Raw genomic sequence first — 18107 nt, forward strand, 5'->3', positions numbered from 1 at the left:
TATCCAGTAGGTTCTTCTTGTTTTTCTTGTCCAGTTGGCTAAGTTGTGTTGGAATTTTTTGTGAACCCATGGATTGCACCGTGCCAGGCTTCCCAATCCTCCACTATCTCCATGAGATTTCTCAAACTCATGTTCATTGAGTCGGAGATGCCATGTAACAGTCTCATCTTCTGTCGTCCCCTTCTCCTCCTGCCCTCAATCTTTCCCAGCATCAGGGTCTTTCTCGATGAGTTAGCTCTTCTCATCAAGTGGCCAAAGTGCTGAAGTTACAGTTTCAGCATCGATCCTTCCAATGAATATTCAGGGTTGATTTCCTTTAAGATTGACTGGTTTGATCTCCTTGTTGTCCAAGAGACTCTCGAGAGTCATCTCTAGCACCACAATTCAAAAGAATCAGTTCTTTGTCACTTTGCCCTCTTTATGGTCCAACTCTCACATCTGTACATGACTCCTGGAAAAACGATAGCTTTGATTAGACAAACCTTTGTGGATAAAGTGAGTCTCTGCTTTTAAAATACTGTCTGGGTTTGTCATAGCTTTTCTTCCGAGAAGCAAGCGTCTTTTAATGTCATGGCTGCAGTCACTGTCTGTAGCAATTTTGGAGCCTAATAAATTAAAATCTGTCACTGCTTCCACCTTTTCTCCATAAGTTGATGGGACCAGATGCTGATCTTAGTTTTCTGAATATTGAGTTTTCAACCAGGTTTTTCCACTCTCCTCTTTCACCTTCATCAAGTGGCTCTTTAATTCCTCTTCTCTTTCTGTCATTAGCGTGGTGTTATCTGCATAGATGAGGTTGTTGATATTGCTCCCAGCAATATTGATTCCAGTTTGTGATTGATCTAGCCTGGCATTTCATGTGATACACTCTGCATAGAAGTTAAATAAGCAGGGTAACGGTAAACAGCCTTTTTGCACTCCTTTCCCAGTATGGAACTAGCCCATTAATCCTTGTCCTGTTCTAACTGTTGCCTCTTGACCTGCTTAGGTTTCTTAGGAGGTGGGTAAGGTGGTCTGATATTCCTATCTCTTTAAGAATTTTCCAAAATTTGTTGTGATCCACACAGTCAAAGGCTTTAGTATTGTCAATAAAGTAGACGTAGATGTTTTTCTGGAACTCTCTTGCTTTTTCAATGATACAGTGGATGTTGGCAACTTGATCTTTTGTTCCTATGCCTTTTCTAAATCCAGCTTGAACATCTGGAAGTTCTCAGTTCACACACTGTTAAAGTTGAAGGATTTTGAGAATTACCTTGCTAGCATATGAAATGAGCATATTTGTTCTGTAATTTGAACATTTGTTGGCATTGTCCTTCTTCAAGGTTGGAATGAAAACTGACCTTTTCCAGTCCTGTGGCCATTGCTGAGTTATCCATATTTGGTGGCATATTGAGTCCAGCACTAAACATCAACTGTTAGGATTTGAAATAGCTCAGCCCGAAGTCCATTGCTTCTACTAGCTTTGTTCATAGTAATACTTCCTTAGGCCCACTTGACTTCACACTAGGATGCCTGGCTTAGGTGAGTGACACCACCATTGTGCTTATCTATTTTTTGGTTATCCATTTTAAATATAGCAGTGTATAGTCACATATTATCAGTTTTTGAGTTGTAATTTCTGAGTAGTTGGCAGCTCAAATCCTATCAATAAAAGCCTGATGAAAGATGAATGACTCTCACTGAAATCTGGTAGTACTCAGATTAATGTTTCCAATTGCTTTATGGAGATATAGATGTTATGTGAACTTCTTAATTCTTAAACTTGTTCAGTTGAGCTACATAGTCCTTGAGGGACCGTGTTATAACATTTTGATATTCTAACATGTGGTCTTGGAAGCAGCAATTCAGTTGTAGGAGTATCTTAGAAGCTTGATAGGAGGGTTATTTGAATTTAATGATTTTATGTATATTCATCATTACTGGTTTTATCATTCTGACATTTGGAATTCATGCATATGTTTTACATTAAACAGTTTAAGTATATAAAGTACTTTTCAAAGTATCTGTCACATTATTTGTCTTAAAATATAGGTAAATAGAATTTGATGAACTTAAAACAATGATTTCTCTTATTTTATACTAGCTTTATCTATTTATTGTGGATAAGCAAGGCTAAGATTACCTCTGAATTTGCTAAGGGTCTTGATTGGAGACAGAGAGACAAAGAGACAGAGACAGAGTTTGAGTGAAAATCGTTTCCAATATTTATTTCTACATTTCAACAGATTACCACAGTGCAAGAAAAGATATGACTAAAATATTACAGTGTGTTCACTCAAGCCAACAACTATAGCTTCTGGGTATCTGGAAAAATTAGAATACAGAATGAGAATGACCCAAGAGAAATGAATTATTTCTATAGTCAATCATATTAAGGTGTTCCTTTTATGAAATACAAATTTTAGTAAATGAAGAAACATCAAGATAGCTCAACTGTCTCAATAAATCTTTAGCAAAGCCTCAATTGTGGGGTGGGGGGAGGCAAGGAGACAAAAACAAAACAATAAAAAGTCGATCAAACATGGCCTAATTCTTAACAAACTCAAATGGAAATTTTTCTCCACTAAAAAAATGAGATAATTATTTGTTTAGTTAAAGAACTATTAACAAGGCCACTTGGGAAGTTTCATTAAACCAGAAATATTCCTTAAAAAAAAAAAAACTAATTCTCAAACACTTTCTCATTAATTTAAACATTAAATCTAGTGGAAACTCTCTTTCTTAGAAGGACAGCTGAGTGCCTCACCTGCACACTGGAGGACTCACTTTCAGGATTGATCATTGTGGTGGCCACCATATGATGGCTGCTGTGGGCACAATGCTCAGCAGGGCACTTCCACTGTTCTCAAAGGTAGTTCTGCAGGTTACTTGAGCTTTTGCCAAGTAGGGTGGCTTGGTTACAAGAGGGATTATCACTAGAAGGCTGAAACATATACCATTTTTGTGACATCAGTTCAGAATTACACGGAATCATTTATGCTGCACTTCTTTATTGAACCAGTCAGGAAATTCTACCCAGTTTCAAGGGAAGAAGATAAAATCAATCCCTGATGCAAGAGTGGTAAAATTCTAGACACAGAGTAGCAGCTGTCTTTAGAAAATCCAGACTTCCACGCTTGGCCACTTTATGATCTACCCACAATATTTCTGTCAAAATAAGCTCTTTAGCCCTCAGTGAACATAAGAAAAGCTCACGTTTCCACACATATTATTTGAGCAATTTTAGATGCTCAAGTTCAACTTTGATGGGGAAAGTTTTAGTGATTCAGTTGTTCTGCTAAATTTATTCACAAATATTTATAATTGCTGGCTTATATTTACCCCTTTGCATAAATCTAGGAAATACCTTCATGCAAATATGCTAATTTTTATTATACTGAATTTAAAAATGTATGTAATTATTTCTAAAATTTACAAAATTCTTTACATCAAAGCATAATTAACCAAACTATTGACACTGATTTTTTACTTCCCTTCCTATTGACTTTATTTTTTACTTCTATTCTTTTTAATTTCAAATTGCCCTGTTCTAAATCATATTTACATTAGAAAATTTTTAGAACTTCACTTTTTGGCTTTATTTTAGAGACAGAGCATATCAATTTGGTATAACATAGTATCTCTTAGATATTTCTTGAACTTATCTTTGAAAATAAATGAGGAAATAGTTATTTCTAAATTTTTAAATTAAATTAATTTTGTTTCTTTATTATATATTAAGTTAGTAGCAGTTTCTGATTGTTTTCCAGATATATAAATACATTTTGATAATCTAGAAAAATTCAAGTGAATATTATGAATATAGTAATGTGAAATATACACAAATCTTCTGATATATACAGATATTAGAAACCTATCTCAGTACAGATGTTGGCCGTGATTGTAAACTGATAGCTAAATTGTTGATTTGGGGTTCTTTTGGGCTGAGCCAACTAAATGAGTCACCTGAATTCTAATCTACTGTATAAGATATACATGGTCCTCAAAAGTGAGTTCATATATCAATAAATATAATTATCAGTAATTATATTAGAACTTTTCCTGGTGGTCCAGTGGTTAAGACTTCATACTTCCATTATAGCTAATGGGTATTCCATCCCTGGTCAGGGAGCTAAGATTTCACATGCCTCCTTGTGTGGCCAAAAAAAATGATAACATGTGCAATAGTCCAATATAAGCTCTATTTTTCTAAGTGCAGTTTTTCATATATATGTTTACCTCAATATTTGTAATGAAGCAAGTCATGAATATAAGCAGTGACTAGAAAGCCTAAGATAATTGTCTTCAACATTCCTCTCATTTTCCAACTGAAATTAGTAGGATAATGTGTGGTGACAGTACAAGGCAAAAGGAACTGTACAATTGTTTTACTAAATGGATCAGATGAAATTTGTGATCAGATGCCCCGGTGGCTCAGACGGTAACGCGTCTGCCTGCAATGCAGGAGACCTGGGTTCGATTCCTGGATCGGATCCCCTGGAGAAGGAAATGGCAATCCACTCCAGCACTCTCGCCTGGAAAATCCCATGGAGGGAGGAACCTGAGAGGCTACAGTCCATGGGGTCACAAAGAATCGGACAAGACTGAGCAACGTTACTTTCACTTTACTAAATGGATCAGGTGAAGCCTTTTTACTTGGTTTGCTTCAGTTTTGCCTCTGCTTGCATTTCAGCAACTAAATGTGATTGGTAGCCAAAACAAATTTCTCTTTTGTTGAATTTCATTTTATGGAATTTCTAGGATCATGGAAGATTTCCAGTGTGTAGAGAAATGATTATAAAATAATAGGAATATTTAACCTAGTAAAATGTTCATCAGTTCAGTTTAGTCGCTCAGTCGTGTCCGATTCTTTGCGACCTCATGAATCGCAGCATGCCCGGCCTCCCTGTCCATCACCAACTCCCGGAGTTCACTCAAACTCATGTCCATCTAGTCAGTGATGCCATCCACCCATCTCATCCTCTGTCGTCCCGTTCTCCTCCTGCCCCCAATGCCTCCCAGCATCAGAGTCTTTCCAGTGAGTCAACTCTTCGCATGAGGTGGCCAAATACTGGAGTTTCAGCTTTAGCATCAGTCCTTCCAAAGAAATCCCAGGGCTGATCTCCTTTAGAATGGACTGGTTGGATCTCCTTGCAGTCCAAGGGACTCTCAACAGTCTTCTCCAACACCACACTTCAAAAGCATCAATTCTTCGGTGCTTAGCTTTCTTCACAGTCCAACTCTCACATCCATACATGACCACTGGAAACACCATAGCCTTGACTAGACAGACCTTTGTTGGCAAAGTAATGTCTCTGCTTTTGAATATGCTATCTAGGTTGATTATAACTTTTCTTCCAAGAAGTAAGCGTCTTTTAATTTATGGCTGCAATCACCATCTGCAGTGATTTTGGAGCCCAAAAAAATAAAGTCTGGCACTGTTTGCACTGTTTCTCCATCTATTTCCCATGAAGTGATGGGACCAGATGCCATGATCTTCGTTTTCTGAATGTTGAGCTTTAAGCCAACTTTTTCATTCTCCTCTTTCACTTTCATCAAGAGGCTTTTTAGTTCCTCTTCACTATCTTCCATAAGGGTGATGTCATCTGCATGTCTGAAGTTATTGAGATTTCTCCCAGTAATCTTGATTCCAACTTGTGCTTCTTCCAGCCCAGTGTTTCTCATGATGTACTCTACATATAAGTTAAATAAGCAGGGTGACAATATACAGCCTCGACGTACTCCTTTTCCTATTTGGAACCAGTCTGCTATAGAGTATCCAGTTTTAACTTTTGCTTCTTGACCTGCATACAGGTTTCTCAAGAGGCAGGTCAGGTGGTCTGGTATTCCCATCTCTTTCAGATGTTCTTAGAAATTTTTAAGTATATAAAGCCCATTAAATTGACCATCATTTGTTGTCTTTCACAAATGTTACATTTTTATTCAATGAAGTTTCAATTGATTAAATATTTTTGGTATTCTCTCCTTTAAAATGTTCCCAAAAGATATGACTAGAACACAGAATTTTATTGTATTTTATATCTTTAATGGGAAAAAAATATTATTCTTCTTTGTTAATTTATTATTTATTTAGTAATTTTGTGTTCTTGTTTAGTCTCTAAGTCATGTCTAGCTCTTTGCAACCCCATGGACTGCAGCATGCCAGCTCCCCTGTTCTTCACTGTCTCCCGCAGTTTCCTCAAACTCATGTCCATAGAATCAGTGATGCTATCCAACCATCTCATCCTCTATTACCCCCATTTCCTTCTACTCTTAATCTTTCCCATCATCAGGGTCTTTTCCAATGTGTCAGCTCTTTACATCAGGTGGCCTAAGTACTGTAGCTTCAGCTTCAGCATCAATCCTTCCAATGAATATTCAGAGTTGATTTCCCTTAGAGTTGAATGGTTTGATTTCCTTGCTATCCGAGGGACACTCAAGAGTCTTCTCCAGCACCACAGTTTGAAAACATCAGTTCTTCAGTGCTCAGCTTTCCTTATGGTCCAAATCTCACATCCATGCATGACTATACAGACATTTGTGGGCAAAGCGATGTGTTCTTTTTAATACGCTGTCTGGGATTGTCATAGCTTTGCTTCCAAGGAGCAAGCATCTTTTAATGTCATGGCTGTAGTCACCATCTGCAGTGATTTGGGATCCCTAGAAAATAAAATCCTTCACTGATTCCACTTTTTTTTTTTTTTTTCCAGAAAGTGATGGGACCAGATGCCATGACCTTAGATTCTGAATGCTGAGTTTTCAGCAAGGTTTTTCCACTCTCCTCTTACATCCTCATCAAGAGGCTCTTTAGTTCCTCTTGACTTTCTGCCATTAGATTGGTACCATCTGCCTATCTGAGGCTGTTGATATTTCTCTCAGCATTCTTGAATCCAGCTTGTGATTCATCCAGCCCAGGATTTCAGATGATATACTGTGCATAGAAATTAAATAAGCAGGGTGACAGTACATACCCTGGACATCCTCCTTTCCCAATTTTGAACCAGTCAGTTGTTCCATGTCCGGTTCTAACTGTTGCTTCTTAACTTGCAAACAGGTTTCTCAAGAGACAAGCAAGGTGATCTGGTAGTCCTGTCTCTTGAACAGTTTTCCACAGTTTGTTGTCATCCACACAGTCAAAGGCTTAGCAGAGTCAATGAAGCAGCAATAGATTTTTTTCTGGAATTACTTTGCTTTCTCCATGATCCAACCAATGTTGGCAATTTGGTCTCTGGTTGTTCTGCCTCTTCAAAACCCAGTTTGTACATCTGGAAGTTCTCAGTTCACGTACTGCTGAAGCCCAGCTTAAAGGATATTAAGCAGAAACTTGCATGTGAAATGAGCACAACTGTGCAGTAGTTTGAACATTCTTTTCATTGCCCTTCTTTGCGATTGAAATGAAAACTGACCTTTTCTTGTCCCATGGCCACTGCCAAGATTTTCAAATTTGTGGACATATTGAGTACAGCCTTTAACAATGTCATCTTTTAGGATTATAAATAGCTCAGTTGGAATTTTGTCACCTCCACTAGCTTTGTTCATAGTAATACTTCCTAAGGTCCACTTGACTTTACATTCTAGGATGTCTGACTCTAGTTGAGTGACCACAGCATCATGGATTTCCAGGTCATTAGTAATTTCCATGTATAGTTCTTCTGTGTATTCTTGCCAGCTCTTCTTAATCTCTTCTACTTCTGTGTTTTACCATTTCTGGCCTCTATCATGCTCATCCTTGCATGAACTGTCCCCTTGATATCTACAGTTTTCTTGAAGAGATCTCTGTTCTTTCTCATTCTACTTGTTTCCTCTAAATCTTTGTGTTGTTCATTTAAGAAGTCCTTCTTATCGCGCCTTCCTATGAAGTTGAAAGTTGGTCATTCAGTTGTGCCCGACTCTTTGTGACCCCATGGACTGTAACCCACCAGACTTCTCTGTCCATGGAATTCTCCAAGCAAGAATACTGGAACCGATTGCCCTCCTCCAGGGGATCTTCCTATCCCAGGGATCAAACCTGTGTTTCCTGCATTGCAGTCAGATTTCTTTACCATCTGAGCCATCTGGATTCTTAGCCATTGGCCCTTTCTGTCAGTATCTTATGCTAAAAATAAATCCAGATTATTCAAGTATCCATTATACATGGGAAACATTTAAACTATACCAGGTTGATGTGTCATAACATGTCTTGATGCCTTCCTAACAGACTATAAAGTCTGGAACCAGACTACTTGTGTTTCAATCCCTGGTCTACGATTCCCTCTCACCTTAGAAAGCATTTTACCAAACTCCTTCAGCGCTATCTATAAGATGGTTAAAGTGAAAAGCTATATCAGTTATGATATTGGCCTGAGAATTAAATGTTTTATCTAATTGTTTAGCATATAATCTTTTAAAAATGATGTAGCTTACTCTTTTTTGATGATGTTCTACCCAAGACCACATGTTTAGGTGATGCAAATTATTGTAGATTTGGTATTATCAGAAATAATTATTAGCAATGTAAATACTAATTTCTACAAAAATTAATTCTATCAAAAGCAAATAAAAATGACATTTAAAATTTCTTTTTGTTAATGTTTTTTCTGTGACTTTCATATATTAACTTGAAAGAAGTAAAGCATCACTTTATCTCATTGTTTCTGCCTCATGAACATTGACTTTCAGAAAACAGAAAAATAATCTGATACTGACTGCAGATTTTCTAGTGATTCGTTTCACTGATTCAGCACCCTTGTTGGATAATTTTCACAATTTATTTTCTGTTTGCAAATTTTACAGTGCAGTTGTCTCAGTACTCTACATGAGAAAACTCAATATTATAAATGAATTTAAGCACATCAAAGCACACTTGTGCTTTTTTTCTTGCATTTATTCATTTCCTTATCCAATAGAAGGAAATAAAACTCACAATACCTGTCCACGGTACATTATAATGGTTGGGCTACTAGATTTTATCAAGGCTGTTTACTCTGACATCTTTCTAGTAACTGTGTTCTTCCCTCAGAATCAGAGTAAAGCCAAGAGATAATAGTCCTTCAATTACTTGGTTTTCAGTATGCTGATAACCTTTCACCTCAGCTAGATTATTAAGAACTAAAAAATGAAAAAAGAAATTTAGGACACAAATTCATTTTACAGATGTCTCTTGGGGAAAATTAGAAATATATCTCATATATTTTGCTTTGTTGACTATGCCAAAGCCTTTGACTGTGTGGATCACAATAAACTGTGGAAAATTCTGAAAGAGGTGGGAATACCAGACCACCTGACTTGCCTCTTGAGAAACCTGTATGCAGGTTAGGAAGCAAAAGTTAGAACTGGACATCCAACAACAGACTGATTCCAAATAGAGAAAGGAGTACGTCAAGGCTGTATATTGTTACCTTGCTTATTTAACTTATATGTAGAGTACATCATGAGAAACACTGGGCTGGAGGAAGCACAAGCTGGAATCAAGATTGCTGGGAGAAATATCAATAACCTCAGATATGCAGATGACACAACACTTACGGCAGAAAATGAAGAGGAACTAAAAAGTCTCTTGATGAAAGTGAAAGAGGAGAGTGAAAAAGTTGGCTTAAAGCTCAACATTCAGAAAACGAAGATCATAGCATCTGGTCCCATCACTTCTGGGAAATAGATGGGGAAACAGTGGAAACAGTGTCAGACTTTATTTTTGGGGGCTCCAAAATCACTGCAGATGGTGATTGCAGCCATGAAATTAAAAGACGCTTACTCCTTGGAAGGAAAGTTATGACCAACCTAGACAGCATACTGAAGAGCAGAGACATTACTCTGCCAACAAATGTCCATTCAGTCAAGGCTATGATCTTTCCAGTGGTCACGTATGGATGTGAGAGTTGGACTGTGAAGAAAGCTGAGCACCAAAGAATTGATGCTTTTGAACTGTGGTGTTGGAGAAGACTCTTGCGAGTCCCTTGGACTGCAAGGAGATCCAACCAGTCCATTCTGAAGGAGATCAGTCCTGTGTGTTGTTTGGAAGGACTGATGTTGAAGGTGAAACTCCAATACTTTGCCCACCTGATATGAAGAGCTGACTCATTGGAAAAGACCCTGATGTGGGAGGGATTGGGGGCAGGAGGAGAAGGGGACTACAGAGGATGAAATGGTTGGATGGCATCACCTACTCAACAGACATGAGTTTGGGTGAACTCTGGGAGCTGGTGATGGACAGGGAGGCCTGGCATGCTTCAGTCCATGGGGCCGCAGAGTCAGACACGACTGAGCAACTGAACTGAACTGAGCTGAACTGAATGTACCTTATGATTATTTTAAACTAAAATAGTTTTATGCCCTTATGATTTATGTGTTGGTCTAAAATTTATGAGAATAATACTAATATCTGAGTATTTATAATTTTATTAATTTATTCCACATATTTTGCTGCAAATGATCATGTTCAGATGACTCTTCTAGCTGAATGCTGTGAAATATGAGAAAAGTAATTTAGGGAAATAATAATAACATAGTGTAGATAAATAAAGGGCCAAAATAGTTATAGCTTTTTTTTTTGGTCTTACTTTCCTGTTCCTTAAAAGGAAAGATTGAAAAGGATTTCGATGATTCAGTGCATACTAGCTAAGTCTGGTCTTAAGAAATTACTGTGTTGTCCTCAGTAAAATAAGATTGAAAAATGTCATGATAATGGGAGTGATTAAATCTCTTTTTCAGTCTTAGATGTATAACTTCAGAATAGGGCAGAATCAAAAAGTGAAAATAATTGTCAAATACATATATGTCACACTGAAGTATAAATTGTAAAATTTATTTTCTTTTTATAAAATGTTTATTATTGAAATTTTGAATGACAAAGTCACTTTACAAAATTAAGAGCATCCTTCCACTTTACCAAATGACTTGACTCTTTGGGTCTTGTAAGAATAATTACGAAATCAATTGAGGTGCTCAAACATGTTGAAATGCTAGTGGCAAATGTTCATTTTCCTTTCATAAATTCACATACACTCAGAATTGAAATGTATCAATTTTCTGTGTTCTTTTTTATCTAATCCACCAGCCCACTAGTTTCAGCTCAAGTATATATGTCCCAAATGGCTAAACATTTGTATTTGGAGAGGCATGTTGTTGTCACTTTTGTGTTATAGATGATATCTTTTATATGAAGTTTTATCATTAAAAAATACAAATATGATATAAAACTGTTAGCAAAGGTATAATTTTCATTGCTTTGTTATATAGCTATTATCTCCCTGCAGAATTACTGTTACTAGAGTTAGCAGTTGCTGTTCAGTGTTCAGTCGGGTCTGGCTCTTTGCAACCCCATGGACTACAGTACGCCAGGCTTCCCTGTCCATCACCATCTCCCAGAGCTTGTTCAAACTCATGTCCTCTGAGTCAGTGATGCCATCCAACCATCTCATCCTCTGTCATCCCCTTCTCCTCCTGCCTTCAATGTTTCCCAGCATCAGGGTCTTTCTAATGAGTTGGTTCTTTGCATCAGGTGGCCAAAGTATTGGGGCTTCAGCTTCAGTATAAGACCTTCCAATGAATATTCAGAATTGATTCCCTTTGGGGATTGGCTGACTTGATCTTCTTGCAGTCCAAGGGACCCTTAAGAGTCTTTTCCAACACCACAGTTCAAAAGCATCAATTCTTTGTTGCTCATCTTCTTTATGTTGCAACACTCACATCCGTATATGACTACTGGAAAAACCATAGGTTTGACTAGGTGTACCTTTATCAGCAAAGTAATGTTTGTTGTTTTTTGTTTGCTTTTTAATATGCTGTTTAGGTTTATCATAACTTTTCTTCCAAGGAGAAAGTGTCTTTTAATTTCATGGCTTCAGTCACCACCTGCAGTGATTTTGGAGCCCAAGAAAATACAGTCTGTCACTGTTTCGATTGTATCCCCATCTATTTGCCATGAAATGATGGGTCTGGATGTCAAGATCTCAGTTTTCTGACTTTTGAGTTTTAAGCCAGCTTTTTACTCTCCTCTGTCAACTTCATCAAGAAGCTCTGTAGTTCCTTTTTATTTTCTGCCATTAAGGTGGTTTCATCTGCATATCTGACATTATATATTTCTCCTGGCAATCTTGATTCCAGCTTGTGCTTCATCCAGCCCAGCATTTCGCATGATGTACTCTGCATAGAAGTTAAATAAGCAGGGTGACAATATACAGCTTTGACGTACTCCTTTCCCAATTTTGAACCAGTCTAACTGTTGTTAGACTAACTGTTGGTTCTAACTGTTGTTTCCTGACCTGCATACAGGTTTCTCTGGAGGAAGTTAAGGTGGTCTGGTAATCCCATCCCTTTCAGAATTTTCCTGTTTATTGTGATCCACAAGGCATAAAGTAAATAAAGCAGAAGTAAATATTTTCCTGGAATTATCTTGCTTTTTCTATGCTCCAATGGATGTTGGCAATATGATATTTTTTTCTTCTGCCTTTTCTAAACCCAGAATGAACACCAGGAAGTTCTCTGTTCATGTACTATTGAAGCCAGCCTTGGAGAAGTTTGAGAATTACTTTGCTAGTATATGAAGTGAGTGAAATTATGCAGTAGTTTGAACACTCTTTGGTACTGTCCTTTTTTAGGATTGGAATGAAAACTGACTTTTATAGTCCTGTGGCCACTGCTGAGTTTTCCATATTTCCTGGCATATTGAGTGCAGCACTTTAACAGCATCATCTTTTAAGATTTGAAATAACTCAGCTGGAGTTCCTTCACATCCACTAGCTTTGTTCATAGTGATGCTTCCTAAGGCCGGCTTGACTTTACATTCCAGGATGTCTGACTCTAGGTGAGTTATCACACCATCATGGTTATCTGGGTCATGAAGATCTTTTTCCTATAATTCTTCTGTGTATTCTTGCCACTTCTTCTTAATATCTTCTGCTTCTGTTAGGTCCATGCTGTTTCTGCCCTTTATGGTGCCCATCTTTGCATGAAATATTCCCTTAGTACCTCTAATTTTCTTGAAGAGATCTCTAGTCTTTCCCACTCTATTGTCTTCCTCTATTTCTTTGCGCTGATCACTGAGGAAGGCTTTCTGATCTCTCCTTGCTATTCTTTGGAACTCTGCATTCAGATGGGTATATCTTTACTTTTCTCCTTTGCCTTTATCTTCTCTTTTCTCAGCTATTCATAAGCCTCCTTGGACAGACAATTTTGTCTTTTTGTATTTCTTTTTGGGGGGATAATTTTGGTCACCACCACCTGTACAATGTCACAAGCGTCCATCCATAGCTCTTCAGGCATTCTATCAAATCGAATCCCATCAATTTATTTGTCACTTCCACTGTATAGTCATAAGGGATTTGATTGAGGTCATACTTGAATGGCCTAGTGGTTTTCCCTATTTTATTCAATTTAACTCTGAATTTGGCAATAAGGAGTTCATGATCTGTGCCACAGTGAGCTCCCAGTCCTGTTTTTGCTGACTGTATAGAGCTTCTCCATCTTTGACTGCAGAGAGTATAATCAATATGATTTTTGTATTGACCACCTGGTGATGTCCATGTGTAGAGTCGTCTCTTGTGTTGTTGAAAAAGGGTATTCGCTATGATCAGTGAGTTCTCATGGCAAAACTGTTAGCCTTTGTCTTGTTTCATTTTTACTCCAATGCCAAACTTGCCTATCCATCTGCTTATAACTGGCACTTTGTGTACTGAGAAAAATAGTTTATATAAGATTTTTAGTATTTTAACTTTTCATTGTGACATTTCAAACGCAGAGAAGACAGCAGAAATTAATATTACATATACCTACCAGTTTATTTTCATAACCAAGTGAATATTATATTACCTTTAGATGATTTTATTTCTCTTTTAGAAAGAAAACTTGCAAAAATGGACTTCAAGTCCACATATTATTCTTTCCTTTCTTATTATCTAGAGTTAATAAAATTCCTGAAACTGATGAATATCATTCCCATATTTCCCAGTATTCTTTTGTTGTGTATGATCAATATGTAATATATATAGAACTTATATCTTTGCTTTGCTTTGCTTCTTGAAATGTTACAAAATCATGGAATCAAGAAACTGTCTTATGTAGGATTTTTTAAATCAGTGTGAAGAAATGAAATTAGTCTGTATTATTCTATTCATATTTCCCTTTTTGTTTTTAGTATAAAATGAAATTACACTAAAACACATATTTTGGGTTCAAATTCTGGAAAAGCTATGTATACACACTACCTGTGTGTCCCAATGAATTCTGAGGGCCCTCACAAGCAGATAGAGCAGGCAGAATCTACAGGCAGTTTACCATTTCTTCTCCTCTGGTATGTCATGATTTGAACCCAAAGTGCCAGGAGACGCCACTGGGCACAAACAGAGGGAGCTCCAATACAAAGCTTAGTCTGGCCAAGGAGTGTGAAAGGGAACCTCTAACACTCAGAGAGTGCATATAACTATGTCTTTTGTTTTCTTCCTTCCATTTTTCTTTACTCTCATCCTTAAGCTATCCCATCACGGCAGCTTCAGCTGGCAACAATAGATCCTAAAGAAGCCAAAATTCAAAGGGAGAGGAATCTTCTGTCTTCTCCTTTGGAAGTGTGTTTCCAACAGAGTGGGTGGAATTCCATTTTGTTCCTTGTTTGTTTTGGTTTTTCCCTGTCCTTGTTTTGCTTGATTCTGTATGCAGGAGCAGTTTTGGGCCTGATCAGCAAGGCAGAGTATAGAATAGAGTTCCAGACATGAACCCAAAGAAACCAAAAGTATAAGAGATGATGTGTAGAGGGAAGCGCTGAGGAAGGAGATACACTAAGCTGTTTAAACATTTCTTAGCTCTTCCTCAAACTCTACATGTGTGCATCTGATCCCATTCAATACATCAAATGCTTTAGGAATTGAACAGGTAGACCACTACCTAGGTCTGGATATTGACTGGTACACACATGGAACATTTCTGAATAATGCAAAAAGGATTAGAATAAAAACTGAATTTAAAACAGTAGCTCATGGAAGGCTGTCAAATTAAATCCTGTTCACCACAGGATTTAATCAAGACTCAGAGTCTCATTGTCCAACAATAAATAAGTCTTGGGTAAAATTCAGAATTCCTTGGAATTTGAAGAACCAGGGAAATCTTATCTCAGATGGGGGAAAAAAATCAAGACACACCAGTGATGGAGTGACATATATATTGGAATTATTTGACAAAGACTTTAAAGACTATTAATTTCACAAAGCTCTAGAAAACAATTTAGAAAGCTACTTGAAACCAAAAGGAAAACTAGTTTCAGCAATGAAATGTAAGATACATGTTACTTGGGGGAGAAAAAAAAACAAACGCCAGTCACTGCACACAGGGAATAATTAGCAGACTAGAGATGACAGAGGAAATAATGAAACTGAAGATAAAGTTTATTATCTAATTGAAACATGAGTGAATAAAATTAATGACAATAGCTTTATGTCCTACAACAAAATATGTATATTAATTCTGTCTTTGGAGACTCAGGAGAAGAGAAAGAGCAAAGAGCTAAAAAAAACTTTGAAAAAATCAAGAACAGAAACTTCCTAAACATGGTGCTGAGACGTAAACTTACCAGTTGAAGAAACTTAGTGAATCCCAAAAAAGGTAAATAGGACTCCGTGACCAGACACTACTGAAAATGACATATAAAGAAAAGTAATATTTAAAAAATTATCAAAGAAAACAACATAGCAAAGCACTGTCTGTAGGGAACAAAAAATTAATGACTGCAGATTTCTCACTAGATACCATGGGCTCCTTAAAACAGAGGAAGCTGTGCTAAGTCCTGAAAGGAAAAAGCTGTAAACCCAGCTTCAGTATTCAGGCAGATATCAGTTAAGGATAAAGATAAAATAAGAGCTTTCTCAGATGAAGCAAAACTAAAGTCATTGCAAGAGAACTGCTCTAAAATAATCACTTAAAGGAGTTTCTTCAAAAAGAGAATGTTAAGGGTTGATGTGTCTCCCCGCTCATCTCCCCCAAAAAGGTATATTGAAGCCCCCAAATTTCTTACAGAGGGAATCATGTGATCATTGAGGTGGTCTCCAATCCAGTATGACTGGTGTCATTATACAAAGAATTTTGGACACAAAGACAAGGAAGGAGGGAAGACAAGATGGAGACACAGAGAGGAATGGAAAAATGTTCCTTCACAGACCCCAGATAGAACAAATCCTACAAACCACTTGATCTTGGACAACTAACATCTAGAACTTATGAGACAATAAGTTTCTGTTTTTGAAGACCATCCACCAAGTGTATGGTACTTTGCTTGGCAACCTTAGGAAGCGAATACAAAGGGGATATGACAACAGAAATTTGAAATATCATAAATGAAGACAAAAAGCAGTAGCTTAAATATAGAAATTAAGGAGAGCATTAAGACATTCTCAAATAATGGGAAGCAATTTGTTGCCAGCACACCTGCTGTAAATGAATGGCTAAAGGAAGTTCTTTAAGCAAAATGTCCGTAATAAAAGAAGGAATCTTGGGAGTTTAAGAAGAAAGAAAGAACATGGAAATAGCTAATATGTGGGCAAATTCTATTTTTTTTTCAAGTTTTCTATTTGATGAGTGAAGTACAAATTGGAACACAGATTCATGTAGAAGAGGTGATTAAGATATGCTTTCAAGCTGTGGTGCTGGAGAAGACACTTGAGAGTCCCTTGTGCAGCAAGGAGATCAAGTCAATCATCCTAAAGGAAATCAAGCCTGAATACTCATTGGAAGGACTGATGCTGAAGTTAAAGCTCCTATACTTTGGCTACCTGATGTGAAGAGCCATCTCATTGGAAAAAAACCCTAATGCTAGGAAGGATTGAGGGCAGGAGGAGAAGGGGATAACAGAGGATAAAAATGGTTGGATGGCATCACCGACACGATGGACATGAGTTTGAGCAAACTCTAGGAGACAGTGAAGGACAGGGATGCCTGGAGTGCTGCAGTCCATGGGGTTGCAAAGAGTAGGACACGACTGAGCAACTGAATGGCAACATAGAGAGTGAGCAGGCATTGGGAGAACTGTAGGAAGAAGGCGATGAGGGTGGGAGTATGCAAGCTATGTGGTGTGTGAGTCAAGCTAGGGCAGCTGCCTCTGGGCAGTGTTGAGATAACTCTAGTCCCTTTGATCCTACCCACCCTCTCCACCACCAAAAATTGAGTCTTTCAAACAGTGGGTTACCAATGAGGCAGAATATTTGGTGGAATACTTTTCCTCAAAGATGTTGTTATGACCTGTCAGTTTTTTGAATGAACCAATCCTAAACATTCATAACCTGACTCAGATCCACTCAGATCTGAGTCTGTGGTCCTTGGTCCTGTTCTAGTCACCAATAGCCACAATGGACTGGAAGATCCCACCTCCAAGTGGCGAAGATTGAGTGAGTGTGAAGAAGCCTTCCATGGAACCAGGGTGTTTGTGGTGCATGGAATGCTAAAAAGCAACCAGCAATTAGTGGACATCTTTGAGAAAGTGAAACCTGAGATGTGGCTGCTGATCCTGAAATGTGACATGGCAAAAATGTGGGTATAGCTCCTAACTCCTAGGATAGATGATGGGGATGACTTTGGGGTATATATTCAGGAGAAGACAGTTACAGAACGAAGAATGTTGAAAGCTGCATCTCATCTGAATCAATTTCTAGACATTATGTTACAAGAGCCAAATCAATTTTCAAAATAGCTAAATATCCCCACATGGAGGACTTTCCTCCTGAACCATGACAGAGATTGATGAGAAAGAATATGACAGCCTTCAACTCATTGTATCAGAGCTAAGGAATCACTATGTCACTCTAAATGACATGATCCTGAAAAACATCAAAAAGATCAAATGCAGAGACTCTGTACCAAGGCAAAGGCCAGGGAACTTTGTGAGTCTGGCTCAAGACCCAACATCACCTTGGTCTGTTACATGACTGTGATCATGGGGCTGCTGCTGCTAAGTCGCTTCAATCATATCCAACTCTGTGCGGCCCCATAGACGGCAGCCCACCAGGCTCCCCTGTCCCTGGGATTGTCCAGGCAAGAACACTGGAATGGGTTGCCATTTCCTTCTCCAGTGCATGAAAGTGAAAAGTGAAAGTGAAGTCACTCAGTTGTGTCCAACTCAGCGACCCCATGGACTGCAGCCTAGCAGGCTCTTCTGTCTGTGGGATTTTCCAGGC

At 37.9% G+C, this 18107-nt stretch overlaps 1 pseudogene; it reads left to right on the top strand.

Annotated features, from left to right (window-relative positions):
* On the top strand, positions 17082-17858 carry LOC102173889 (annotated as a pseudogene).

The sequence above is a fragment of the Capra hircus genome, chromosome 21 (assembly GCF_001704415.2).
Source record: "Capra hircus breed San Clemente chromosome 21, ASM170441v1, whole genome shotgun sequence".
NCBI lineage: Eukaryota > Metazoa > Chordata > Mammalia > Artiodactyla > Bovidae > Capra > Capra hircus.